Source organism: Panthera pardus, unplaced genomic scaffold (genome assembly GCF_024362965.1).
Source record: "Panthera pardus isolate Hobbes unplaced genomic scaffold, ASM2436296v1 HiC_scaffold_25, whole genome shotgun sequence".
NCBI classification, from domain to species: Eukaryota; Metazoa; Chordata; class Mammalia; order Carnivora; family Felidae; genus Panthera; species Panthera pardus.
The window spans coordinates 80704878-80724449 of NW_026526821.1; the positions used below are offsets into that span (position 1 = coordinate 80704878).

General features: G+C 36.1%; 1 protein-coding gene across 3 annotated transcripts in view; it reads right to left on the reverse strand.

Moving 5' to 3' along the window:
- Positions 1–19572, reverse strand: part of WDPCP (WD repeat containing planar cell polarity effector) — a 382460-nt gene that overhangs the window by 339280 nt on the left and 23608 nt on the right. The window contains exon 2 of one of the 3 annotated variants that reach the window (XM_053890728.1): positions 9319–9425. The exons of the other annotated variants lie outside the window; for them this stretch is intronic. The gene's annotated coding sequence lies outside the window, so the exon portion shown is untranslated. The remainder of the gene's footprint in view (positions 1–9318; positions 9426–19572) is intronic. 3 annotated transcript variants of the gene reach the window in all.

Consider the following 19572-nt stretch of genomic DNA (forward strand, 5'->3'; position numbering starts at 1 on the left):
TGTGCTGTGAAATAAAACTAATGGAAAAGTTGCAAAATAGTACAAAGAACTACTATACATCTTTGATCCAGCTTCCCCAATTGTTAACACCTTACGTCATTAAACTTAACATTTGCTCATATACACACAAATTTTTTCCTGAACCATTTGAAATTAAATTGCAACATTATGTCCCAATACCCCTTAATACATTATGTCCCAATACCCCTTAATACTTCAATGTATATTCCCTCCAATCAAGGACACTGTCCTACAGAGCCACAATACAATCACCAAAGTCAACAAATTTCAACACAATTTTACAATTTAAACCAGAGACCCAATTCAAATTTCACCAATTGTTCCGTTAATATCCAGGATCCAGTTCAGATCATATTTTGCATTTCACTGTCATGTCTCTCTGGATGCCTTCAATTTGGAACACTTCTTCAGTTTTTCCTTCTCTTTCATGACCTGACATTTCTGAAGTATAAATGCTGCTTACTTTATAGAATGTTCCTCGATTTGGATTTTTCTTATGTTTCCTTATCATAATTAGATGTAGTGTATGTATTTTTGGCAAGAGTGTCAGAACCAAGACTATGTTCTTCCGGGTTCATTATCAGGAGGCATATACAATGTTGACTCATCCCATTCCTGGGTTGCTAAATTCTGTCAGTTGGTTAAGATGATACTTGCCTCAGTAAAGTTAGAATTGCGTTCTTTTGAAAGTAATTAGTAGTATTTTATGGGGAGGTATTTTGAAACTATGCAAATATCTTGCTTTTCATCAAATTTTCACTCACTATAGTATCCATTAATAAATTTGCCTTATTATTGCCATGAGGGCTGCCAAAGGTGATTTTCCAATTCCAACATTTATCAAGATTAATTGGATGTTCTACTGTAAGGTAGTGCCTTTCATTCAATCCCATTAATTATTTATTCACTTACTTATATCAGTGTGCTTTTGATATGCATGGTTTTATCACTCTTGCAACACTTCATTGCTTTCTGGCTCAACAAGCCATTTCCCTAAGAAGCTTGCTTCGTTTTAGTGGAGAATAACATCTAGAAACCAAGATCTGGGCACAAGTGTGTTCATTGCTACTAAACTGTTAGTGCTTCTAGACCCTCTCAGGGGTCAGAGCTAAGAGATCTTTGCAGGTACATACACAAATACGCACATATACATACACATGTAGCCTACTGCTGGTTCAGTGACTGAAAGAACTGTATTTGAATTCCAGTCTTTTAAAAAATATATATTTATTTATTTGCTCTGAGAGAGAGTATGTGCATACAAGCAAGCGGGGGAGGATGGGGCAGAGAGAGAGGGAGAGAGAGAATCCCAAGCACGCTCCACACTATCAGGACAAAGCTCCATGCAAGGCTCAATCCACATACTGAGAGATCATGACCTGAGCTGATACCAAGGGACAGACACCTAACCGAGTCACCCAGGAGTCCCTGTATTTCTAGTCTTAAAATCATCCAAAGAATAAGGTTTTGATGATTGTACAATAGTTTTGAAATGACTTCACAAGAAAAAAAAAAAAAGCCTAGTGGAGATAAAACAGGTAACAGAAGACAGTAAGCAAGAAGATATTCACAAGTTTGAGAAAGTGTCATGCAGAAACTGTCATATATGCAAAGCATAATAACAGGTATTTTGTCTCACTGAAAAATGGTATTATTTAATAGAATAACCATCACAATGTGGAATTTTAAAAATTCTAACACACTGCAAGTAAGATTCACCATTGACTATAGATTCTTCAAAAAGGAGTCAAAAGACACAAAGGCCATATATTGTATAATTCCATTTCTATGAAACATATAGACTGGACAAATCCATAGAGACAGAAAGGAGATTAGATGCCAGGGGCGGGATGGAGGGAAAGATGAGGAGTGACAGCTAATGCATATGGAATTTCTTTTGCAGGTGACAAAAATGTTCTGAATTAGATAATAGTGATGATCACTGAATTGTACACTAAAAAAGTGACTTGTACGGTCTGTGAATTTTATCTCAATAAAAAAGGGAGGGTGGGGCACCTGGGTGGCTCATTCGGTCAAGCATCTGACTCAGAATTTCGGCTCAGGTCATGAATCTCACGGTTTGTGAGTGTGGCCCTGCATTGGGCTCCCTGCTGAGAGCACGGAGCCTGCTTGGGATTCTCTCTCTCTTCCCCTCCACTACTCACTCACTCTGAAAAATAAACTTAAACTAAATTTTTTTAAAGGAAGGACCAATAATGCAAAACTTCCTAACAGCACACCAAATGTTAACTTTTGAGGATTCTCATGTTGCCAGACTTTCTGAGACTTTTCCATAGACCAAACACAGACGATAACCTGTGAAAGACAATCTTGCCATTTAGGTAGAAATGTGCTTTCATCAGACAAGGCCAACTTGTCAAGAATATAATTAGAATTTTCAATTTTTCACTTCATTAGTTGTCAGAAGTCTAACTTAGCATGGTAATCTCTTTTGTAGTATTTGAACATGTAGGCATGCTTTGGAGCTTCACTGTTAGAATTCTGCAGACTGAGGTTTTTAGAATATTTGGTTCAGCAGATATACAGTACATGTTTTGGGCACTCTATGCCAACACAGTCTCAATATTAGCCACAGTCCCTGCCTTGCTGGCATCTCCCAGATCTAGGCTTGTTATAAACTATGCCCAATGTCCTTGAGTTTTTCATTTAGTTGCTAATGTTTGTGGGGAGTCTCCTTCTTATAATAGGAAGTGAATATTCTTACTGTCATCACGAACTTGATTTCAGCCAACCAAGAGCACAGTTAACTTTCTCTTCAATGTTTACCATCTTCAATTAAAAGGATTGAAACAAAAAAAATTAAAATTTTGCTATTCAAAATTCATAAAAACATGAGTATAAAAGAAATTCAAATAATTAAACTTTCAAATGATATGTTGTTAAGTCTGCAGAAGTTATACTTCTGAAGCACTAAGACTTCTGGGGTACTCTTAAGTTACATAAAATCAAAAATTTTCTTTTTCAGAAAAAAAAAAAACCTGGAAAACAAACAAGAAATATAATACTTGTTTGGGTAGACAACCAAGTGTAAACAAGCAATAGCCTAATTAAAGATGACTTAACTGATCGTTTTTTTAAATCTAAAAGTTTCGATGAAAAGCATCCTCCAAAGCTAAAAGAACTGAGTTAATTAACACTTGTCATTGAGAAAAATCCACTTAAAAAGAAAAAAAAACAACTTGGAGAAGTGGCTAAGGATTTGAAAAATTCCATTGGGACAGAGAATGTTGAAGATAGCCGGACACCAGATTCAGTGATGCTAAAAACTTTATACCCATGAATCTAACTTTTAACTCTAAAAAAGTAAAAGGGAAAAATTAAGATAATTTTTTAAAAATAAGATTACTAGGCAATGTGTTTTTGTTTTTGTTTTCATTTTTAAGTAATCTCTATACCCAAAGTAGGACTTGAACTCATGACCCCAAGATCAAGAGCTGAATGCTTTTCAACTGGGGTACTGACTGAGCCAGCCAGGTGCCCCAGCAACATATTTTTTTTTAATAGTCTGATCAAGGAACAAAACAAAGTTTAGAAAGTCTCTCAAGTTTCATATAACATATGCCTATTAGGTGGTGACAAATTGGTTACATAACTTCATTTGTAAGTGTTATCAATGAATAAGAATTATCCGAAGAGAAATAATAAATGTTGTTTTTCAAAACTGATTGTAGGGCCAGTATTAGCTAAATATATTCAGCCATGACAGATGACTGGCTGAAGCAACTATCAAATACCCAATAAACCAAAAAGGAAATAACAGACCTAGTTAAGGTCTCTTAAAGAGCAGCTAAAACAATCAAGAGTATAGTATATTTATATTAAAAAGACCAAAAAGATAAGACTACTTCTTTCTAGAATGACAAAAGTAAAATGAAATAGGATTTATCCTAAGGCTTGAAGGCCATGAACAGGCTGAGTATGGAATGATTATCAAATTCTAAAATATTAGAATTAAACACTTCAACCTTCAGTTGAAAAAGACAAACAGCACAGGAAATATAGTCAATGGTATTGTAATAGAGGTGTATGGTAACAGATGGTAGCGGCACTTGTGGGGAGCACGGCATAACATACGGACTTGTCCAATCACTATGCTGTTACGCCTACAACTAATATCACATTGTAAGTCAACCATACTTCAATTTAAAAAAACCAAAAACCTGCATCCCTCAAAGCCTGTAGGAGACTGTTTTAAGATCTCCCCAAAAAAGTATTTTTTTAATGAGCACAAACCTATGAACTTGTTGTTATGAGTACATGACTAAAATACAATTAAGTTCAATAAGGGTTTGAACAAATATATCGATGACCATTGGTCAGAACCAATAAAAAATGTGCTGGAAGACAAAGAAATATTCAAACCCTGTAAGATGAATTATAGTAAGACATCTAGAAGCCACTGAAGAAAACAGGGTATCAGTAGTTTAAGTATTGTGCCTACATTGACTTTACTTCTGAATAACTCACTTAGTCTAATTAGTGTCTTGCTCACTGTCAAGTCTCAAAATTTAAGAAAATTAATTATATTATATTGCTAGGTAACCTAAAAAGCAAGCAGGAAATCAGTATATAAAACAAAGAATCCCACATTAGTTTACACATCTGATTTTTTTTTTAAAGATTTTAGTCCTTTTTTTTAAAGTCTTTATTTACTTATTCATTTAAGTAATCCCAAAGATGGGGCTCAAACTCACGACTCCAAGATCAAGAGTCACCCACTCATCTAAGTCAGCCATGTGTCCCAAGCGTCTATTTTTAAAAAGCATTAAATTCTATTACAGTTTATACAACTTAAGAGAAAAGTTGCAAATCTGAGCATGTTGAATAAAAAAAACTACAAATACAATTCAAAAGTTAACAAAGAAGGTTGATCAACCAAAAACCTGAGCTACTTTTAACACCTCCCTCTCTCTCTCACCACCCATGGTTACAAATACAACCACCACCCAGGCTCATCTACTCTGTGTTTTAAATATTTCTGAATGTCTAATTCTCTCCATCTCCACTGTCATCATCATCTGCCACCTCTACAACTGATTACAGCCTCCCCAACGAATCTATATTTTATACCTTCTCTCTACTACAGGTAGATCCTTTAAGATGTAAATGGATCCTGCCCCTCTCCATTCTCAAATCCATCCCAATTCCCATTTGTTGTCTTTCACTTGGCCTGCAAGGCCTTGCCTGTATCTCTTCTAATTTCTCCAATTTCACTGTTCCTGCCTTGCTAAACTTCAGACTCTCTGGATTCTCTTAAGCCCCCAGCACGCCAGGCTCTTTTCCATGTGAGAGTCCCGGCACACGATGACCCCTGTAGGGAATGCTCCTCTAGTTATTTTGCTTTTATTGTGCTTAAATATCAGTTGCTAAAAGGGGCTCTCCTCAGTCCCTCCATCTCAAGGAGACATTCTCTTGTTTTTATCACATTCATCGCCCATATTCTTTCCCTTCAGAACACTAATAACAAGTTGAAATTCTATACTTGTGCATTTGTTTTATGTCTCTAACCCCTACTAAACTCAAGTTTCTTAAATTTTTTTTTTTAACGCTTTATTTTTGAGAGAGAGAGAGACAGAGCATGAACGGGGGAGGGGCAGAGAGAGAGGGAGACACAGAATCTGAAGCAGGGTCCAGGCTCTGAGCCATCAGCCCAGAGCCCGACGCCGGGCTCGAATTCACGGACCGCGAGATCGTGACGTGAGCTGAAGTCGGACACTTAACCGACTGAGCCACCCAGGCGCCCCTAAAGTCAAGTTTCTTAAGGGCAGAGATCACATCACTTTAGCAGCTGATTGTATGCCCAGTGACTTGCACAGTGTCACACATCTAGTAAGTGTTTAAATTTTGGACTAAGTAAATTTTTATTCATAAGTAGGCTTTCAAAAAGAGTTGGAAGTACTAAATTTAAGTGTATAAACAGGTCTCCCATAAAAGATAAATGACAGCTTTTTCCATTTCCATTACAGGTAGAATAAGAATGATAGCTAACACTTATTGAATGTTTACCATGTTTCAAGTAAACGTTACATAGATTACATAGATTAATTCATTGATCCTTACAATAACCATATGACGTAGTTTTCAGATGAGGAGCCGAGGCCAGAAGGGATAAAATAACTTACACGAAATTACACAGACATGAGAGAGTTGGGAGTTTTGAAACTGGGCAATGTGGTTCAACCACTATGCTTTCTAGAATATAAGGTAATAAGTTAAACTATAACATAACTAGTTTAGGGGCTCAGTCAGTTAAAAATCTGACTTCGGCTCAGGTCATGATCTCAGTTTGTGGGTTCGAACCCCACATCATGCTTTGTGCTGACAACCTGCTTTAGATTCTGTGTCTCCTCCCTCTCTCTCTGTCCCTCCCCCACTCGTTCTCTTATTTAATGTTAAATAAACATTAAAAAAAAAACTAGTTTAAATTAGAAAACAGGAAGATGTCTCTGACTATGGAAATTACTAAGTAGATTCCTGAAGACAGCCCTTCTCCAAAGAGCTTTAAAAATTCCCTAACAGCTTCTCATGTGTACTGGGAGACATGTACAAAAATGTATATGGTAGCAATGTCTGAAATAGTTAAAAATTAAAAACAACCTAAAGGTCACTAATATAGAGAATGAATAAAGTATATAGCAGACAACATGATTGATTCTCAACTATGTTGAGCAAAGGAGCAAGTTTAAGAAAAATATACATTGTTTCATTTACACAAAATGTAAAAATGATCAAAATTAAACACTACACTGCTTAGGATATAAATGAGAAATCTATGAAGAAAAGCCAGAGAATAACTCAAAACTCAGGATGGTTATCTCTGGCGAGGAAGAACGGGAATGGAATTGGGAAGGGACCTATAGGTGGTTGAGAAGCATGGGTAATATTCTAGTTCTTAAATGGAGGCAAGGGGAGGTACACTTGTATTACACATTTTTTCCTTTATGCCTCATATATGTTATGAATTGTTTCACATATATCTAGATAGAGCTATACTATGTCATCTATGCAAAGATCCAGCTGGACAGAGAGAAGCCCAAGGAAGCCCCAAGATTTTAAGTGTTGTCCTATCAGATAATGAATACCACTCAGCTTTCTTCCTCCTTTATCTTTGATGTTAGGGCCTTATACCCAATTTCTTGATTACAAACATTTGCTAATTCACATGGACGAGGCATAAGTGCACTGGAGATATCACTGACATAAAAAAGCAAAAAGGTAGTTTTAAAAAAACAACCACTATCTGTGATGACTAATACCCCCAAAACTCTCTACCTTCATGGTATTTGCTATATCCTGGTTGATGTGGCTAGCAAGCATTAGTCAGTGGTCCTTCAGAGTGGAAGTATCCCTAATGAGTAGTTCAAAAAGACCCTTCAGACTCTCTCACATGCCTTAAACCTCAAGTGTCTATACATAGTAATGATCACTCAAGGTAACACAAGAAAAGGGGTGGGGATGTGGCAGAGTGACTCCATGCCCCTCTCTTAGTAGGACCATTTTTTACCACTTATCTCAATGTTCAGCAACAAACACAAACCACAGAAATAACCGGGTGATGACGCCAAGATTATAATTATCTACAAATTTTGCTTTTAGCAAAACATTAATCTCACTGACTTGATACAAATATTACAAATGTGAACTTAACTAAAACAGCTGCATAAATAAAATACCACTTTTGTTTTACATATTGCAATAAAATGAAAATTTTAACTTGGAAAAAAAAATTCTTTGCTATTTAACAAAAAAAGTTTGAAAACATAGCTATATCATGCATTGCAATACAGAAATGGCAGAAGACACAACATGGAACTTTTTTATGAAACTGATACACAGAGGGCATTCAATATAAGTTTATGTCCTTCCCCACCAAACAGTAGCCTGATTTTTCTCTCTTCCCCATGAGTCACCAATGAGACACCTATGTTTCCCTATGAATTACCAATGTTTCCCTCATTTTTCCTCGTTCAGGCTGTAAGCTCTTGCTTTCCAGTCAGATATATTGAAAGAGGGGCCACAAAAATAAAGGAAGGGCCAAGGGACAAAATAAAGCCAAAGGGCAGAGAATTTGGGATAGGAATTATCTGCCCAAGAGATTAACCAGGGAGATACACCCAGGTAGATGATCATTATCAAGTTAACACAGGAGAAAGTGAAATATATATATTATGTATGAGGAAAAGAAAATGCCAAGAATATTAGAAATAGGAATTGAAGGTTTCTCATATTTCATATTTTTAACAAATACTTTACCTTTAATTTAGGTTTTGGGGTGTTTTTTTTTGTTTTTTTATTTTTTTGGAATGAGAGAGAGGGCGCAAGTGAGCAAGGGACAGAAAGAGAGGAAGAGAGAGAGAATCCCACAAGGGGCAGAAAGGGAAGGAGAGAGAGGGAGAGAGAAGCAGGGCTCACCTGAACCAGGGCTCAAGCTCACGAACCATGAGATCATGACCTAAGCCAAAGTCCAATGCTTGACCAACTGAGCCACATAGGCAACCCACCTTTAATTTAGTTTTATTCATATACTCTACTTTATCTGCAATATGGTGGTAATAAAGCTTAATGCAGGTCTCATTTTCTGAGGAAATATAATATAGTAGCTAGGAGCACAAGCTCTAAAGTCAGGTATCCCGGGTTCAAATTTTGCCTCTGCCACTTACTAGCTATGATACCATGAGTAAATTATTTAATACCATCCCATGCCTCAATTTCCTTATTAACCCTATTAAGGTTGTTGTAATGAATAAATGTGATAATGTATGTAAAGAGCTTAACACAATGCTGATACATAGCTCTCAATAAATTTTAATAATTATAATTATTATTTACCAGAGAGTTTTGGCATTATTTCAGTACTTTTTACAGGCTGCTAGTATTTTCCACTCTGCCATTTAAAAATTTTATCTTATGTTTGAGATCTAATCACCTAAATACATTTGTCATTCTTTTTTAAAATCTGAATGCAGCTGCATGCCAGCATATTAAAAACTGCTAACCTCATATTTTAGCAATCCCTCTGCATTATTTTTTAGTGGTTGCTCTAAAGATAGCAACATACATCCTTAACCTTTCAGTCTACTGAGAGTTAATATTGTACCACTGCATGAAAATGCAAGAGCCTTGCAATTTCCCTTCCTCAACATTATGCTATAATCACTGTAGGTATTACATTTACATATGCCATAAACCTCACAATACAATGCTAAAACTTTTACTTTGAACAGTCACATGTGTTTTAAAAGAATTGGGGAATAATAAATACATTTACCCACATACTTCCCATATTTGGTGTTCTCTATTCCTCTAGAAAATCCAAGTTTCCTTCTGGTATCATTTCACTTCAGCCTGAAGAACTCCCTTCAGCAATTTCTTGTAATGCAGGTCTCTTGGCAATAAAATCTCATTTTTGTTTATGCAGTGTTATTCTCCTTCCAAGTGTTGACTCCCCCCTCCAATTCTGCCTGCTTATGGTCACTCTCCAGTGCCTTCAGAGTTGTGGGGTTTTTGTATTTTGTCCAGAATTTATAATGGTTTTCTGCAGGAGGATTAGTTCAATACGAGCTACTCTACTATTACTAGAAGCAGCTAATATTTTAGGATGCCAGAAAAGTTTTAAATATTCAAAGGATATTCTTGGACATGTGACTCTAAGGCAAAAGATAGATTACAATACTTCAAAATGATATATTTATAGTTATCACTATTATTCCATAAATTGACTCATGTGGTCTCTTAGGTTATAATTCGGCAACCCAATTATTTCAGCATTGTTTCTCTTTTTCCCACATAGAATAGTAACTTTGTCCTATGTAAATTTGACAATGATCATATAACTAGAAACATAATCATGTACTTGGTTGTTTCTTCTACTAGGGTTTTGTTTTGGTTTTTGTTTGCTTAATAAACAACAGAAACAACTACAGTAACTTTAGCAGAAAAGAAACTTATTGCAAGAAAATCAGGTAGATCAGGTAGATCACACAATCACTGGAAGCCCAGAGACTCAGACTCCAGAGAAAATCAAAGAAGGCAAGGTATCACGAAAATTCTAAGCCACAAACCCACCCCATAGCCCTGAGAACCCACTGAATACTCATCCCCCCTCTCCACACTCATACTACTGAAAGTACTCTGCCGCTGCAGCATCTAATCTAACTAAACATCCATCACTCCCTTAAGAGTCAATATCCTGAGCAGGACTATCTGACTGGCTCACAGCCTAACTGCCAGGGATATATATAGGTGGAGCTTACCTCACCATGTTTGGTATTCCTCAAAATGAGAAGGGTATGTAACTCTAAGTTAGTTCTAATGTATTATTATTAATTATAAAATGGAAAATATAATGACTGGCAAGGGAGCAAACATCAGAGTAAAATCATACAATATGAGGATTTTGTAAATATAACATGCCATACTTGCTTCATTCATGGTTCGGTGCTTCTAATTATTTTGGAGTTAAAGTTATACCCAATTTAAAATGTGATATACAGAGCTTTAATTTATAAAACAAATAAGGCAAGGAGGAATTAATTCCATTAGAAGAGAATTCTTGCTTTTAAAAGTATTCATTGCTGGACTCCTTCAAATATCTGACTCCTTTATTACAATTAAAATAATGTTAGATTTATAAAAACCCTATTTTCTTCTACTTTTTGAAGCAGGACACGGGTTTTAACCATTCAACTTTTGCATTTACACCCAGAGCATCACTTTATTGATCTAGAGATTAATGCATTTTTGAGTGCCTGCCCTCACAGAATACTAAACTGAAATAAACAGGTGGATATGAAACAATTTCTCTATTGCAACTACTAAAATCAAGTTAATATAAATTACCAGAGATGAAAACAGTATTGAACAGTATTGAACAGTATTCAAAAGAAAAAATTGTGAAAGACTGAAATTTAATGGGTGTCTTGACTAGCTCAGGCATTTGTCATTGACTAGACTCTTTCATAACTCTGTAGAAAGAGAAATTAACTTATAGAAATGGATAATACGAATATTTCCCACCCATTGAAATGCAAATTGGTCCTGATGATTGTCCTGTGGATATTGATCAGTTTTATCTGTTCTGCATTCACTTGTACATTCATTTCACTAGCCCTTATTTGATAATAAACATGTGGTACTTTGAACTGACAACAATATCATATTAATAATTAATGAGTTACATGTAATCTTTGACATATGTTCATTTTATATTTTCATAAAAGTCATGATCACAGTCTCTTTTAAATTGTATCCTTTGACGGGGCACCCTGCTGTCTCAGTCAGTAGACCCTGCAACACTTAATCTCAAGGTCCTGAGTTCAAGTCCCATGTTGGGAGTGGAGCCTACTTTTAAAAAAATAAAAGGGGCACCTGGATGGCTGAGTCAGTTAAGCGACGGGCTTCTTCGGCTCAGGTCATGATCTCGTGGTTCGTGGGTTCAAGCCCCTAATTGGGCTCTGTGCTGACAGCTCAGAGCCAGGAGCCTGCTTTGGATTCTGTCTCCTTCTCTCTCTACCCTCCCTCACTCACACTCTGTCTCTCTCACTCTCAAAAAATAAACAAACAATAAAAAAAATGTTAATAAAAATAATATGTCCTTTGACAACAGTCTGCTTAGTGGAGGGCTAAAATGAGAAAACAAACATACACAACTGCCACCAGTAATTCTATATAGCACAACCTTAAAAAATATGGCAAAGGAAGTTCTGCTTAGAAGATGACTGATGTAACTAAAAAGACTTATAATTACTGATATAATTATTTCTACATATGACACAATAGAAATAACCTAGAAATGCTAGAAATGCACTGTTCTCCACTATAGACAGTATGTCTATCTACCTCTCTCTCTCTCTCCATATATATATATACATATATACACACACACATTACATATATCTATCTATACACTGTAAACACACAAACATACCTTATAGTGTACATACTGTATATTATAAATTATCTTTTAAATGTACTCTATAAATATATAGTATACAGTATATATAGACTAATACTACTATATATAGCATACAACATATAGTTTGTGTACATATGTATATGTGCATATATATCCTATAGACAATATAAAAACTTAGAATTGTGCTAATATTAAATGAATGATCATTTCCATCACTTAGAACTGGAATTCAGAAAATAACTATGAATCCTCGACTCCTGTATTGTAATATTTCACCTCGCTGTTTATTACAATGAGAAGCATGATTCATAATTTGGCATTGAGAGCTTATTTTCTTTTTACAGGTACATAATTAAATACTTTTCTCTTTTCAATTAGACATAGGTTAAATATCATGAGTTAATAGCTTTCTTATAATCAACTTATGATAATAATAAAATCAGATTTTCACAGCCAGGAAAGATCATGTTCTTTTAAAGCCTTCATTATAAGGTAGTTCCACAATTCAGTTTCAAACATTCTTAAAGCATTTGAAATAACAGTAACCAAAATGTTTTTTTAAAATCCCTTGGCAATCTATTCAGTATGGTAACTTCATTCATTTTAGATACACATTTCAAACTTTTATATTTAATCCTACCTAGAGAGTAACTTCCAAAGTGCTATTTCCCGAAGCCAAAACCCAGACTTCATGTCTCTAGAATAATCTTGCCTTGTAGTAGTTTCAACTTCAGTAAGTCTATATGCCCTTCCCAAAGTAGTTCTGACTGGCCTGGGCTTGTTGTAAATAGTTGGTTCCGTGAGACAGTTTTTTTAAAATGTCAACACATCTAACAATTCACACGATATACAAGGAACGTATTGTACTTTAAAATCAAGATGTGTTTCCTCTTGTGAAATAAAGTTAATCATTTGGGCGAGTCCACTTAAAAAAAATTGGATAGTTTTTTGTTCTCTAGAAAAGAATTGAAAAGGTATCTCATCTCGCCCCCCCCCCCATCCCAATTTGAGCAAGACCTAGAGATCAAATGTTCTTTATGACAGAAAAGACACATATCATTAAAGGATGCAAACCTGAAAAATCTAACAGATAAGCCTGTGAGAGTCCCAAAACTGTTCTGTATTTTTAATATCTGAAAATAATCAAATAATTTTATGTTAAATACAAATTTTCAAGCACCCTAGCATAGCCCCTCTAAAATTTTAAACAAATATACTTGATATGAAAAATAGCATTTTGTCCAAATATCAAATATTATTACACTATTTGAATAGCAAACACAAACAGTCCTAATCCCAATCACAGACTATATTGTAAAATGTTAATGTATTTAAATTTTTTAATTATACATGGAATTAACTGAAATACCCCACTTTAAACAATTAGTTATTAATATTTTAGTCATATTAAATAAAGAACACATGAACAAGTGAAATTCAATGCAGGAAATTTTCAAAAGCAAATTATACAATGTGGGAAGTCTATTTGGGTTTCTGGAAAATGTTAAGGACAATATTCATAGTGCTGAATAGGCGCGCCTGGGGTGGCTCAGTTTTGGTTAAGCGTCTGACTTCAGCTCAGGTCATGATCTCATTGTTCTGGAGTTCAAGCCCCACGTCAGGCTCTGTGCTGACAGCTCAGAGCCTGGAGCCTGCTTCAGATTCTGTCTCTCTCTGCCCCTCCCCCACACACTCTGTTAAAATTAAAAAATGCTCTGTTAAATTAAAAAAGAAAAAAAAAAGGCTGAATAGCTCTTTTTAAGGAAAATACTAAATGATAATGCTATCACATATCACAACACAAAAGTATAAGGAAATATACAGTTATATTTATACCTCTTAATCAGGTCAAATTAATCAGGCACATTAATTAACAGCCATGCTTTCATGATACATTTAGTGAATAATACAAGGTATTAGATTATTGAAAATCCTTGTCTCAATTTTATACCAATTTGTAGCATTATTATTATTGACAATAAATTGAAATATCACAATGTTCTGAAAAGAACTCAGAAAGTAAATCACTTAGCTTATATTGCTTACAGACAGAGTAAGGTTGTGTTCTGGCAGGATGAAGAACCAAGATACAGATACATATTGCAAACTATATCCATAGAAGCCACTTAGGGAAAATGCCCTCTCCAACAACCCTACTACAAGGGGAGCTAACCACCAGATATTCCTATGATAAGGAATGTGCTCTGAAAATCATGACTCTATACATAAACCTGAGTGGGCTGGAAATGGGCACCTGATATAGTTTGAAGATTGGTAAGCAAACTCTGATGGTTCTGGTAGGGGAATCTCTGCCCAAGCAACAATGGTGATAACTTTTCATGCCTCTGCTCTTCTCCCCTCCCCCCCTCCCCTCCCTCTCTCTTTTTCTCAGCAATATGGATATACCAGACAGTTAAGAGTAACAAGAAAAGCAAAAAGATTTAAGAAGTCAGGTTATTGGTGGATCTGTGAACTCCTAAAGGTAGATGAACAGTTAGATAATCAAGAATCCATAACCTTCTGAGATTCTAAAATGACTTATCAGTTCTATCTTCCATGACGCTCACATAATTGTCCAATTTATTTCTGTTTGGAAAAAGAGAGAGTGGTCATAAAATCTCAGCTTGACTTTCCCTGGGTTATGCAGGGGTCTTGCCAAATTGCTGTGATTTGTCCTTTTCTTCTTATTATGCGTATCCTTACAGTATAGCTTCAAAATTACAAAGCATCTGAGATAATCTCTGTTCCTAAAAAACCAAGAGTGCTAAATAAAAGACCTTTTTGGCTTTGATTTTAGCTCATTTTCTCTTACTAAATCATGCCAAGTTAGAAAAAAGTCATTATCATTTACTTAAAGAAAAATAAACCCTTGAGGTACTAACTTAATCCACTGAAGAAGAATCCACAAATCTACACTAATTATATAGATCACATAGATAATGAGAGTGATACTGTGATATAATAAATACTTGGTTTTCATCACAGGTTCCCTAGCAAAAGAGCTTCTAAAACTCTTGGAGTTTCCTGAGTGATAAGAGTGCCTTTGGTATACTAATGATTCTTGGCTGAGGTACTCCTAAGATAGCTTCAGGATGGGTGCTGGTCACCAGAAAGACCAAGGCATGATTAAAGGGTTCAAACTTTCAGCCCCACATCAGGATCCCCAACGAGGCGAGAGAGGCTAGGGAATGAGTTAATCAACAGTGGCCAGTGATTTTACCAAGCATCCCTACATAATTAAACCTCTATAATAACTACAGGGTTCAGAGAACTTCCAAGTTTTTTAATACATCCAGGTGCTGGAAGGGTGACATGCCCAGAGAAGGCATGAAAGTTCCATACCTCTTGCCTCATACCTTGCCCAATACATGTTTTCCATTTGTCTGTTCCTGAGTTGTATTCTTTAAAATAAATCAGTAATAGCAAATAAACCATCTTTCTGAGTTCTATGAGCCATTCCAGCAAATTACTGAACCCAAGGAGGGGTCATGAAACCTGTGATTTATAGCCAGTTGGTAAGAATTATGGCAGGTCTGGACTTCTCTGAAGGAGGCACAGGCTTGTGTGACTGACCCCTTAACCTGAAAGGTCTTGCTAACTCCAGGTGGTGTCAGAATTGAACTGAATTGTAGGACACTCAGTTGGGTGTCCACAGAGAACTGGGTAATTGGTATAGAAAACACAAACATCTGGTATCAGAAGTGTTGGTAATAAGAGCAGATGAGAGATAGATAGATAAATATATAAATAAGGGAAAACTTAAACTTATAGTATAATGGCATCTAATATATGTTGAAGAAATGACAAAATTTGAAAAGCATTTTACCATCATACTAATAACAGATTCAGGAAATAATCATCAACAAGAGCTAAAACTACTGGTTAAATTTTGATGAGAAACAGGATTTTAACATACAAAGTATGTCCCCACAGATTACTTATTAATTACAAAGGGAAAACATGTAATTTTACAGTGGAAAATCTGATGAACAATACCTTAATCAAACTACTATAATTAGCATCACAAACAATAAGACAAACTTATGTAATGTCCTCATAAGGCCACAACATCACTTATGCAGTATTCCTGGAAAAAATACATAACCTGAATTTAATTAAGAGAAATTTCAAACTAACCTAAACTGAGGGACGTTCTACAAAATAACTAACTTATTGGCTTATACTCTTCAAAAACATCAATGTCATGACACCTGGGTGGCTCAATTAGTGAAGCATCTGACTCTTGATCTCGGCTCAGGTTATGATCTCACAGTTCATTAGATCAAGCCCCGTGTCAGGCCCTGTGCTGACAGCACGGATCCTGCTTGGAATTCTCTGTCTCCCCCTCCCCCACTCACTCTCTTCCAAAATAAATAAATAAGGTTTTTTAAAAAAGTCAATGTCATGAAAGACAAAGAGAATTAATGAACTGTTCCAGATAGTAGGAAATTAAAGAGACACAACACCTAAATGCAATGCATGATTTTGTACTAAAGAAAAAGTGCTGGGGCACCTGGCTTGCATGCAACTCTTGATCTCAGGGTTGCAAGTTCAAGCCCCATGATGGGTATGGAGATTACTTAAAAATTTAGAGATTACTTAAAAATTTTCTTAATCTCCTAATTGTATGGTGGTTATAGGAAAGAATATCCCTGTTCTTAGAAAATATTCACTCAAGTGGGGCCTGGGTGGCTCAGTAGATTGAGCATCCAACTCTTGATTTCAGCTCAGGTCATTACACCAAGGTAATAGGATAGGGCCCCACATTAGGCTCCACACCAAGCATAGAGTCTGCTTGGGATTCTCTCTTTCTCTCTCTCTTCCCCTCCCCTAATTGCATATGCTTGCCCTCTCTCTTTCTCACAAAAGAAAAAAAAGAAAGAAAAGAGAAAAGAAAAGAAAGAAAGAAAATATTCACTGAAGAATATAGGAGCATAAAAGTGCATGATGTCTACAACTTACTATCAAATGGATCGGAAAAAAATAACATTTGGAGGCAAAGTAAAGAAAGAGAGGGATAAGCAGTGTAATAAAGCAAATGTGACAGGATGTTAATTGGTAAACCTGGATGAGAGGTCTGAGAATATCTTGTATTATTCTTACAAATCTTCAATAAATTCAAATTATTTCAAAATAAAAAGACTTTTAAAAATAGCTGAGCCTATAAGAAAAGGAGTTCTTGTTTACCAAAGAGAATGTACAGTGAAGGAATCAAAACTAAAAAAGACAACCTATTGAATGGAGAAAATATTTGCAAATGACATATCTGATGAAAGGTTGGTATCCAAAATATACAAAGAACCAATACAACTCAACACCTAAAAAACAAATAATCAAATTAAAAAATGGGCAGAAGACATGAAGAGATATTTCTCAAAGAAGACATACAGATGGGCCAACAAGCACATGAAAAGATACTCAACACCACTTATCATCAGGGAAATGCAAATCAAAACTACCATGAGATAGTACCTCACACCTGTCAGAATTGCTAAAATCAACAACACAAGAAACAACAGGTATTAGAGAGGATGTGGAGAAATAGGAACCCTTGTGCACTGTTGGTAGGAGTGCAAACTGGTGCAGCCATTATGGAAAATAGTTGGGAGGTTCCTCAAAAAGTTAAAAATGGAACTACCCTATGATCCAGCAACAGCACTACTGGGTATTTACCTAAAGAATACAAAACCACAAGTTCAAAGGAATACGTGCACCCCTATGTTTATCTCAGCATTATTTACAATAGCCAAACTATGGAAACAGCCCAAGTGTCCATCGATAGATGTGTGGATAAAGGGGTGGTGTATGTATGTGTGTATGTATATACATACACACACACACACACACACACACACACACACACGGAATATTACTCAACTATAAAATAAAATGACAATGCAAAAACATGAATAGAGCTAGAGAGTATAATGCTAAATGAGATAAATTCGGAGGAAGACAAATACCACATGATCTCACTTATATGTAGAATTTAAGATAAAAAACAACAACAACAACAACAACAACAACAAGCAAAGGAGACAAAGAGAGAGAGAGACAAACCAAGAAACAGATTCTTAACTATAAAGAATAGACTGATGATTGCGGGTGGGGTGGGGGGGAATGGGTAAAATAGGAGATGGGGATTAAAGAGCACACTTGTCTCCTTGTCCTCGCAGGGCCCCTCCTTTCCATAATTTTACTTGTGACCATTGGCCCCTGTATACTAAATACCCTGGTATGTTTTATTGAAAACACTGTTGCTAGCCAAACTGCAGCACGTATCTTAGCCCTCCAAGGGTATCAACCCCTAGGGCTAAAAAGTGATGCCTAATAAAAGATTTTTTAAAAGGCATCAAAGGGGGGAATGTTGGGAAAATAAATAAAGTTTTACACCATAAGATAGCCAACGGGACTAAAACAAGCCCTGGTCTCTAGTTTGAAGAACTCTCTTCCGCGTTATTCTTGCCCTGTTTGCCATGCACGTGAAAACCTGCCACAGATATGGAAGCTGACAACTATAAATTACCCTTCCCCCCCTTTATTCGGAGCTCAGATCTTTGGAGAAACGGTCTCCTCTGAGCCCGCCGGTGTTAAATAAATCTCTGATCCACCAAGATCTCCAAGTGCCGCTTGGTTTTTCCACCAGTGTTCCAGCCTGGTTCCATAACACCTTCTCTCCTGACGGACTGTGCCCAAAACTTATCTGTTTCCCCCCAACTTTAGACTGGCAGGCAAATAGTGAGGCTTCTCCCCAGGAGATTCTAGCTTCTGCTATTGCCACCATTACTTCTGGCCACCCATATACATATACATACAAGACTTACGAGCAGCATTGTATTGTTTAAACTTATGTTTTACAATCATCTCAGCCACTATTTCTGGAAGACTGTTATTATGGAGATTTATACCACAGATTGTGGTATACTTGTGTCATATTGTTCTTATATTTTAGTTGGTTCTCCTTTTGGGGGTTTCTTTTCTATTGTTTTATTTCTTAATGCAGTCTTTAAATTTGCATACCTAAGACACTGTGGAAGAAAAGGTTAGTTTTACATTTGAATGGCTTGAAAATAATATGATTTTAACATTTATTTATTTTTGAGACAGAGAGAGACAGAGCATGAACAGGGGAGGGGCAGAGAGAGAGGGAGACACAGAATCTGAAACAGGCTCCAGGCTCTGAGCTGTCAGCACAGAGCCCGACGCGTGGCTCGAACTCACGGACCGTGAGATCATGACCTGAGCCGAAGTCGGACGCTTAACCGACCAAGCCACCCAGGCGCCCCAAAAATAATATGATTTTAGTTGGCATTTATTAAAATAAATAAAAGAACTCCTGTGGGTTTGTGTGGAAAAAAAAAAAAAGAGCACACTTATCACTAAAGGGGCAACCAGGTCAAGATGGCCTTAATCCTTAGGAATAAACATAACCCAGTTTCTTAGGGGTCAGAATTATAACTAATGAGACTCCACCTTATATAACGAACTCACCAGGGAAAAGGTGATTTTTTTCTGAAGATATCCAGCCAATTGGTTTCAGATATTGAAAAGAAAGAAAGAAAGAAAGAAAGAAAAGAAAAGAAAAGAAAAGAATTAAACCAAGTGCCCCATCTCCT